The sequence below is a fragment of the Dendrobates tinctorius genome, unplaced genomic scaffold (assembly GCF_039654945.1).
Source record: "Dendrobates tinctorius isolate UK_male_01 unplaced genomic scaffold, ASM3965494v1 ptg000028l, whole genome shotgun sequence".
Classification (NCBI taxonomy): Eukaryota; Metazoa; Chordata; class Amphibia; order Anura; family Dendrobatidae; genus Dendrobates; species Dendrobates tinctorius.
In genome coordinates, this window is record NW_027361696.1 from 58,463,646 (window position 1) to 58,471,513 (window position 7,868).

Sequence of the window (7,868 nt, forward strand, 5' to 3'; positions counted from 1 at the left end):
ATGGCTCCTGTCCAGGGCTCTCAGACTGCCTGGGAAATTTGGCAGGTGGTATCACAAACTTTTTGGAGCGATTACAATGCAGGAAGCTAACCTACAATGCAATTGATGAGGCTCCAAAAAATAGGGTGATACTAGTCTGGCTGGCCCTGAAGGGCACAAGCCAGCAAAAAGGCTCCTCTATCTAATCCTATATAGTGTTTGCAACCAACCAATGACAATGGATGTGGATGGAAGCACACTAATATAGGAGCAAAAATCTGGACAAATTAGCTACAAAAAAAGGACTATGTATGAGGCAGTGACGCACGCTGAGCAGACTACAACCAGCGGTGGCTGTAGAACACACTGCACCGTGAGCTGCACTCACACACAGAGAGACCTATCAGACAGCCAAAAACAGTGCAGAGAAATGGGCTATAGCACTGAAAGGCTGCTGAAAGGATCCGCTGTCCACTCCTTTAGAGTTTGCAACCAACGTATATGGATACGTATGGAAGCACACTATACAGGAGAAAAAAAAAGCAGCAATAAAAGAAAAATGTGTATGAGGCAGAGACACATGCTGGGCGGCCTACAAGCAGACGTGCCTGCAGGACACACTACACAGCGTTGGTCTGCACTCACACAGCCCTTGCAGACAGCTATTAAAACAGCGCTGCTGGGCTACAAAAATGCTACAGTGGTGGATTATGTAGCCTGGGTAGAGCAATAGATATGTTTGATGATCGCTATTTCTAACTGTCCTTCACAGTCTTCAACAGCAGCCTGTCCCTAACTGAATTCACAGCAGAGTGAACCCGAAATGGCGGCTGCTGCGGTTTTTATAGTGCATCATGACATCATTTCAGCAGCCAATCACAGCCATGCCAGTAGTTAACATGCCTATATGCCTAACAGGATGTGCCCACACTTCTGAGGATCCCCATTGAATCAAATCGAGCGGGCTCCTAGCATTATGGGAACTTCCGATTCCGGTATTCGATATGAAAAAAGTATCGGAACTAAGTATCGGAATTCCGATACAGCGAATATTGGCCGATACCCGATACTTGCGGTATCGGAATGCTCAACACTAGTCATTACAAACAGAGTGATCTGTTTCAAGTGTTTATTTCTGTTAATGTTGATGACTATAGCTTACAGCCAATGAAAGCCCTAAAGTTATTATCTCAGTAAATTAGAATAATTAACAAAAACACCTGCAAAGGCTTCCTAAGCATTTAAAAGGTGCCTTAGTCTGTATCAGTAGACTCAACAATCATGAGGAAGACTGCTGACTTGACAGATGTCCAGAAGGCAATCATTGAGGAGGAGGAGGAGGAGGAAGATAAGGAGGTTACGTTGCGCATAGACAGAGTGATGCAACCACAAGTACTGCATCCTCAGCTACAAACTATGGCTGTGGCCAGCAGTGGTCACGGGTCTGCAGTTCTCAGGGGCAGAAAAGGTTGCCTAGCTTAGTCTTTTTTTTGAGATTGCAAAGGATGAATCAACTTACATTATCTTGCAAAAAACTGCTCAGTAGAGGCAAAAATTGCAATAATTTGACTACTACATGCATAAACCAGCACATGCGGGATCAACATGCGTTGGTCTTGGAATGTCACTGCACTAAATGCGGAATAGCGGGCCTCGCTAACCATCGGCTGACCCAGCTGCTGCTTCTTCCTCCTCTGTCACCATGGTAAGTGTTCTCACACAAACCTCTGGCCACAGAACCTCCACTTGTTTACCCCCTACAGTTGGGGTGAATGAGAGCCAGTCAGTTGTTATGGAAAAGTGGAGATGCCTGCTGTTTTTGTTTCACCAAGCACACCATATCTTTCTCAATGCACCATGACGTCTCCGTCTGCACCTCACTCACAGTCCAGCAGTTTGTCATGTTCACACTACTCTACCCTCTCTCAGCACTGCAGCCAGCCTTCGTTTGTGCAATTGTGCTCATGTAAAAGGTAATTTCCTCCTACACATGACAATGCTAAGAGCTTGAACTCCACCATCCTCAATCTGTTGGCCACGAAAATGATGCCTTTCCGCCATGTGAAGATGGTGTCCATAGAGGTAGGGCCATGTTCAGTCTGCAACTTACTGCATAGTTTTAGGCTAAAGTGACACTATCACTATTTAGGCAGTATTTTTCATCAATATTTGCAAGGCAAAACCAGGTGAGGAACAATCAGAAAAAGGGAAAATAGAAACACGTCACCACTTCTGCATTTTTGACCCACTCATGGTTTTTACTTACAAATACTGATGTGAAAAACAGACTAAATACTGATAGTGTGACTAATCCGAGAGCCTCCTGATGAGTAAAACCATTTACAAGCAGGATCCTACGTGAAACATAAATTTCTATATAGAGATAATTTTATTTCCGGACAGAACATTTTTCATTTTTGTGCTTTCAGGTTTTTTTCAACCCTTTTTCCAACAGCCATAACGCATTTAATTCCCGTCAACAAAACCATACGAGGGCTTGTTTTCTGAAAGATGAGCTGTAGTTTTGAATGACACTATTCTCTGTCCCAAATAATGTTTGATAAATGAAAAAAAAATTTCAAAAATTCCAAGCCAGATGAAGTGTTGAAAATAAAACTGCAGGAATTTTGCCATTTTTTTCTTTTTATTTTTTTGTTTCACAACATTCATCGTGCATAACAAATGGCCAGTCTAGAAGATTCGTCAGGTCAGTACAATTACAATTTCATCAGTTTAAAAAAAATTGAAAATAAATTGGTTTGTTCTGCTATTTTTCGAGAACGTTACATTTTTATTTTTCAGTTGATGGACCTGTGTGACGGCTTGTTATTTTGCTTGGCAAGCTGATATTTTATGGATACCATTTTGGGGTCCATACACATTTTGTGCTCAATATTGTATTTTTTTGTGTGCGGTTCCACAAATGAAAAAATGGAAGCGATTAGACCTGGCATTAGTGCTCGACCTATTCACTTATTTTCAATACTCGGCATTGCCGAACATTGCAGTAAAGGGTCTTGGTCTTAGGGATAGGGGAAAATATGTGTAAGTGGGTTAAGAGCTGGCTCAGGGATAGGAAACAAAGGGTGGTTATTAATGGAGCACACTCGGATTGGGTCACGGTTAGCAGTGGGGTACCACAGGGGTCAGTATTGGGCCCGCTTCTTTTTAACATTTATTAATGACCTTGTAGAGGGCATAGCGAGTAGAATTTTGCAGATGACACTAAACTCTGCAGGGTAATCAATACAGAGGAGGACAATTTTATATTACAGGAAGATTTATGTAAACTAGAAGCTTAGGCTGATAAATGGCAAATGAGCTTTAATGGGGATAAATGTAAGGTCATGCACTTGGGTAGAACGAACAAGATGTATAATTATGAGCTTATTTGTAAAACACTGGGCAAAACTGGCACTGAAAAGACCTGGGTGCAAACTCACATTTAGTGGCCAGTGTCAGGCAGCTGCTGCAAAGGCAAATACAATAATGGGATGCATTAAAAGAGGCAAAGATGCTCATGAGGAGAACATAATTTTACCTCTATATAAGTCACTAGTGCAACCACACTTAGAATACTGTTACAGTTCTGGTCTCCGGTGTATAAGAAAGACATAGCTGAGCTAGAGCGGGTGCAGAGAAGAACGACCAAGGTTATTAGGGAACTAGGGGGTCTGCAATACCAAGACAGGTTATTACACTTGGGGTTATTTAGTTTGGAAAAACGAAGGCTATGGGGTGATCTTATTACAATGTATAAATATATGCGGTGACATTACAAAGACCTTTCTAATGATCTTTTTACTCTTAGGCCTGTGACGGGGACAAAGGGGCATCCTATACGTCTGGAGGAAAGAAGTTTTAAACATAATCACCAACGTAGATTCTTTACTGTAAGAGCAGTGAGACTTTGGAACTCTCTGCCATATGATGTTGTAATGAGTGATTACCTACTAAAATTTAAGAAGGGCGTGGACGCCTTTCTTGAAAAGTATAATATTACAGGTTATATACACTAGTTTCCTTGATATTGCGTTGATCCAGGGAGCTAGTCTGATCGCCGTATGCGGATTCGGGAAGGAATTTGTTTGCCCAATGTGAAGCTTACTGTTTGCCACATGGTTTTTTTTTTGCCTTCCTCTGGATCAACATGTTAGGGCAGGTTAGGATAGGATATGGGTTGAACTAGATGGATTTAAAGTCTTCCTTCAACCTTAATAACTATGTTACTATTATTATTTATTTATATAGCACCATTGATTCCATGGTGCTGTACATGAGAAGGGGTTACATACAAATTACAGATATCACTTACAGTAAACAAACTTACAATGACAGACTGATACAGAGGGGAGAGGACCCTGCCCTTTCAGGCTTACATACTACAGGATGGTGGGGAAGGAGACAGTGGGTTGGTCGGTTGCAGCAGTTCTGGTGTTGGTTGAGGTAGTGGTGAGGAGGTAGCGGGGTCATTGCAGGCTGTAGGCTTTCTTGAAGAGGTGGGTTTTCAGGTTCCGTCTGAAGTATCCGAATGTGGTTGATAGTCGGACATGTTGGGGCAAAGAATTCCAGAGGATGGGGAATATTCGGGAGAAGTCTTGGAGGCGGTTAAGTGAGGAGCGAATAAGTGTGGAGGAGAGAAGGAGGTCTTGGGGTGACCGGAGATTATGTGAGGGAAGGTATCGGGAGGTTAGTTCAGAGACATATTGGCGAGACAGGTTATAGATGGCCTTGTAGGTCAGTATTAGTCATTTGAATTCGATACGCTGAGGGAATGGGAGCCAGTGAAGAGATTTGCAGAGGGGAGAAGTGGAGGAGTAACAAGGAGAAAGATGAATTAATTGGGCAGCAGAGTTAAGGTTGGACTGGAGAGGTGCAAGGGTATTAGCAGTGAGACCACAGAAAATGATGTTGCAGTAGTCCAGGCGGGCGATGATGAGGGCATGCACAAGAATTTTAGTAGATTGAGGGTTGAGGAAAGGGCGGATTTTGGAAATATTTTTGAGCTGGAGGTGACTGGAGGTAGAAAGAGCTTGGATGTGCGGTTTGAAGGACAGGGCAGAGTCAAAGGTTACTCCGAGGCAGCGGACTTCCGGTACTGTGGAAAGTGTGATGTCATTAATTGTTATAGCTAGGTCGGGTAAGGAAGATCTGTGAGATGGAGGAAAGATGATGAGTTCAGATTTGTCCACATTGAGTTTGAGGAAGCGAAAGGAGGAGGAGGATATGGCTGATAGACACTCTGGGATTCTGGACAGCAGAGAGGTGATGTCTGGGCCAGAGGGGTACATCTGAGTGTCATCAGCATAAAGGTGGTACTGGAATCCATGGGACTTTAAGAGTTGACCCAGGCCAAGGTATAGTATAAATTGAGAAGAGTAGGGGTCCTAGAACAGAGCCTTTGGGGACTCCAACAGAGAGAGGGTGGGATGAGGAGGTAGTGTGGGAGTGGGAGACACCGAATGTGCGGTTGGAAAGGTATGAGGAGATCCAGGATATGGCGAGGTCTTTGATGCCAAAGGAGGAGAGGGTCTGTAGTAGGAGGCAGTGGTCAACTGTGTCGAATGCAGAGGACAGGTCTAGAAGCAGGAGTATAGAGTATTGTCCGTTTGAGTTGGCTGTAAGTAGGTCATTAGTAATTTTGGTCAGGGCTGTCTCAGTGTAGTGATGGGGCAGAAACCAGATTGTAGAGCATCAAAGGGCAAGTTAGATGAGAGGTGGGAGGAAGGTTCAGCGTGGATGTGCAACTCCAGGAGTTTGGAAGTGAATGGGAGCAGTGATATTGGGCAATAGCTGGACATTGCGGTTGGATTGAAGGCTGGCTTTTTAAGGATAGGCGTGATTGTGGCATGTTTGAAAGCAGAAGGGAAGGTACCGGACGTTAGTAATAGGTTGAAGAGGTGGGTTAGGGATGGGATAAGAGTGGTGGTGAGGTTGGGGAGGAGGTGGGACGGGGTCAAGTGCAAAGGTTGTGAGGTGCAATTTGGAGAAGAGACAATTAAGCTCCCCTTCAGTGATGTTGGAGAGGGAGGTTATGGGGTTTGGGCATTGGTCTGGTGTACAAAGGGGTTGTGGTGGTTGAACAATGAAGACTTGCCTTGATTGGTCGATCTTACTTTTGAAGTGTGTGGCAAAGTCCTTAGCAGAGATAAGGGAGGTTGGAGGGGGCAGTGGTGGCGGAGGAGGGAGTTAAAAGTTTTGAATAACTGTTTTGGCTTGTAAGATTGGGAAGATACGAGGGTTGTGAAGTAGTCCTGTTTAGCCGAGGTGAGGGCAGATTTGAAAGCGAGTGTTTACTGTTTGAAAGCAGTAAAGTCATCTTGCGAATTTGTTTTCTTCCAACGCCGCTCTGCAATCCTGGACACTAGCCGGAGCTTTTTTGTGGTGTTGTTGTGCCAGGGTTGTCTGTTGGTACGTTACATTCTGCCATGAACGAGAGGGGCGACCGTGTCAATAGCTGATGCGAGAGTGGCATTGTAGAAAGCAGTGGCATTGTCTGTATCGTGGAGTGAGGCTATGGATGCCAGTGGTAGAATAGAGTCAGAGAGAGTGTGGGTGTCTAGGTGTGCAAGGTTTCTGCGGGGGTGCGCATGTTGCTGGACATGGGTCCCAGGAGAGGAGGACAGGGGGATTAAAAAGTGAGTAGATGGTGGTCAGAGGGAGAAGGGAGGTGGTGAAGATAGAAAGAGAGCAGAGGCGGGTGAAGACCAGGTTTAATGTATGTCCATCTGTGTGGGTGGCTGAGGAGGACCACTGAGTAATTCCAAAGGATGAAGTAAGGGACAGGCGTTTTCAGGCTGCTGACTGAAGGGTATCAGTGGGAATGTTGAAGTCACCCATGATTATAGTGTGGATGTCAGTTGAAATAAAGTGAAGAGGCTAGGTAGAGAATTGTTCAATGAAGGCAGTGGTCGGGCCTGGAGGTTGGTATATGACGGCCACTTGGCGGTTGGAGGGAGAGTAGATACAGACAGAGTGGACATAAAAAGAGGGGAGGATTAGGGAGGGAAGAGGTAGGATTGGGTTGAAGGTGCAGTTGGAAGAAAGGATAAGACCCCCTCCTCCATCGTGTCTGTTGCCAGGGCGAGGAGTGTGGGTGAAGTGGAGGCCGCTGTAACACAGCGCAGCAGGGGAGGCGGTGTCAGCTAGGTTTCTGAGAGGCCAAGAAAGGCAAGATTGCGAGATAGAAAGAGGTCATGAATCACATGAAGCTTATTGCAGATGGAGCGGGCTGTTATGAACGGGTCACCAAGGAGGATAACAGGACCAGGCCAAGCCACAGAAAACCAGAGAGGTTGGAAACTAAGCGGATTGCAGACCCCTGATCCTATCCACACAACTAGCAGTAGCCGTGGAGCATACCTACGATGCCCTAGACGCCTCAGCACGGCCGGAGAACTAACTCAGCCTACAGCAAGAAAGGTGAAATCTAAACTGCCCCGGAGCAGACTGCAAAGGAATAGACAGCCCCCAAACATATATTGTCGGTGAGACAAGATGAAAACACATACGCAGGCAGGAAAATAGACTGAGCAAATGATGGGGCCCAAACTGACTAGACAGGACAGGAAAGGAAAGACACTGTCTGCAATCACGCAAAAAACCCTGAAAAATCCAACACGTCTGATGCACAAAAAACACTGAAGTCGCACGACTTCGCCCCCACTATATCAGCACTCTGGTATATACTGAAAGCAAGGCAAAAAGAGACCAATATAGTAGGGGACAAAACAAACTTACACAAGCAGCAACATATGGGTGGTGATCCAGCTCAGCCCCAGCAGGAGCAAGCTGACCCGCACAAAGCAGAGATAGACAAAACCAGATCAAATGCAAAAAGATTACCAAATGAGCCACTTAGGTGAACCATGCAGGAACAGAGCAGGAAA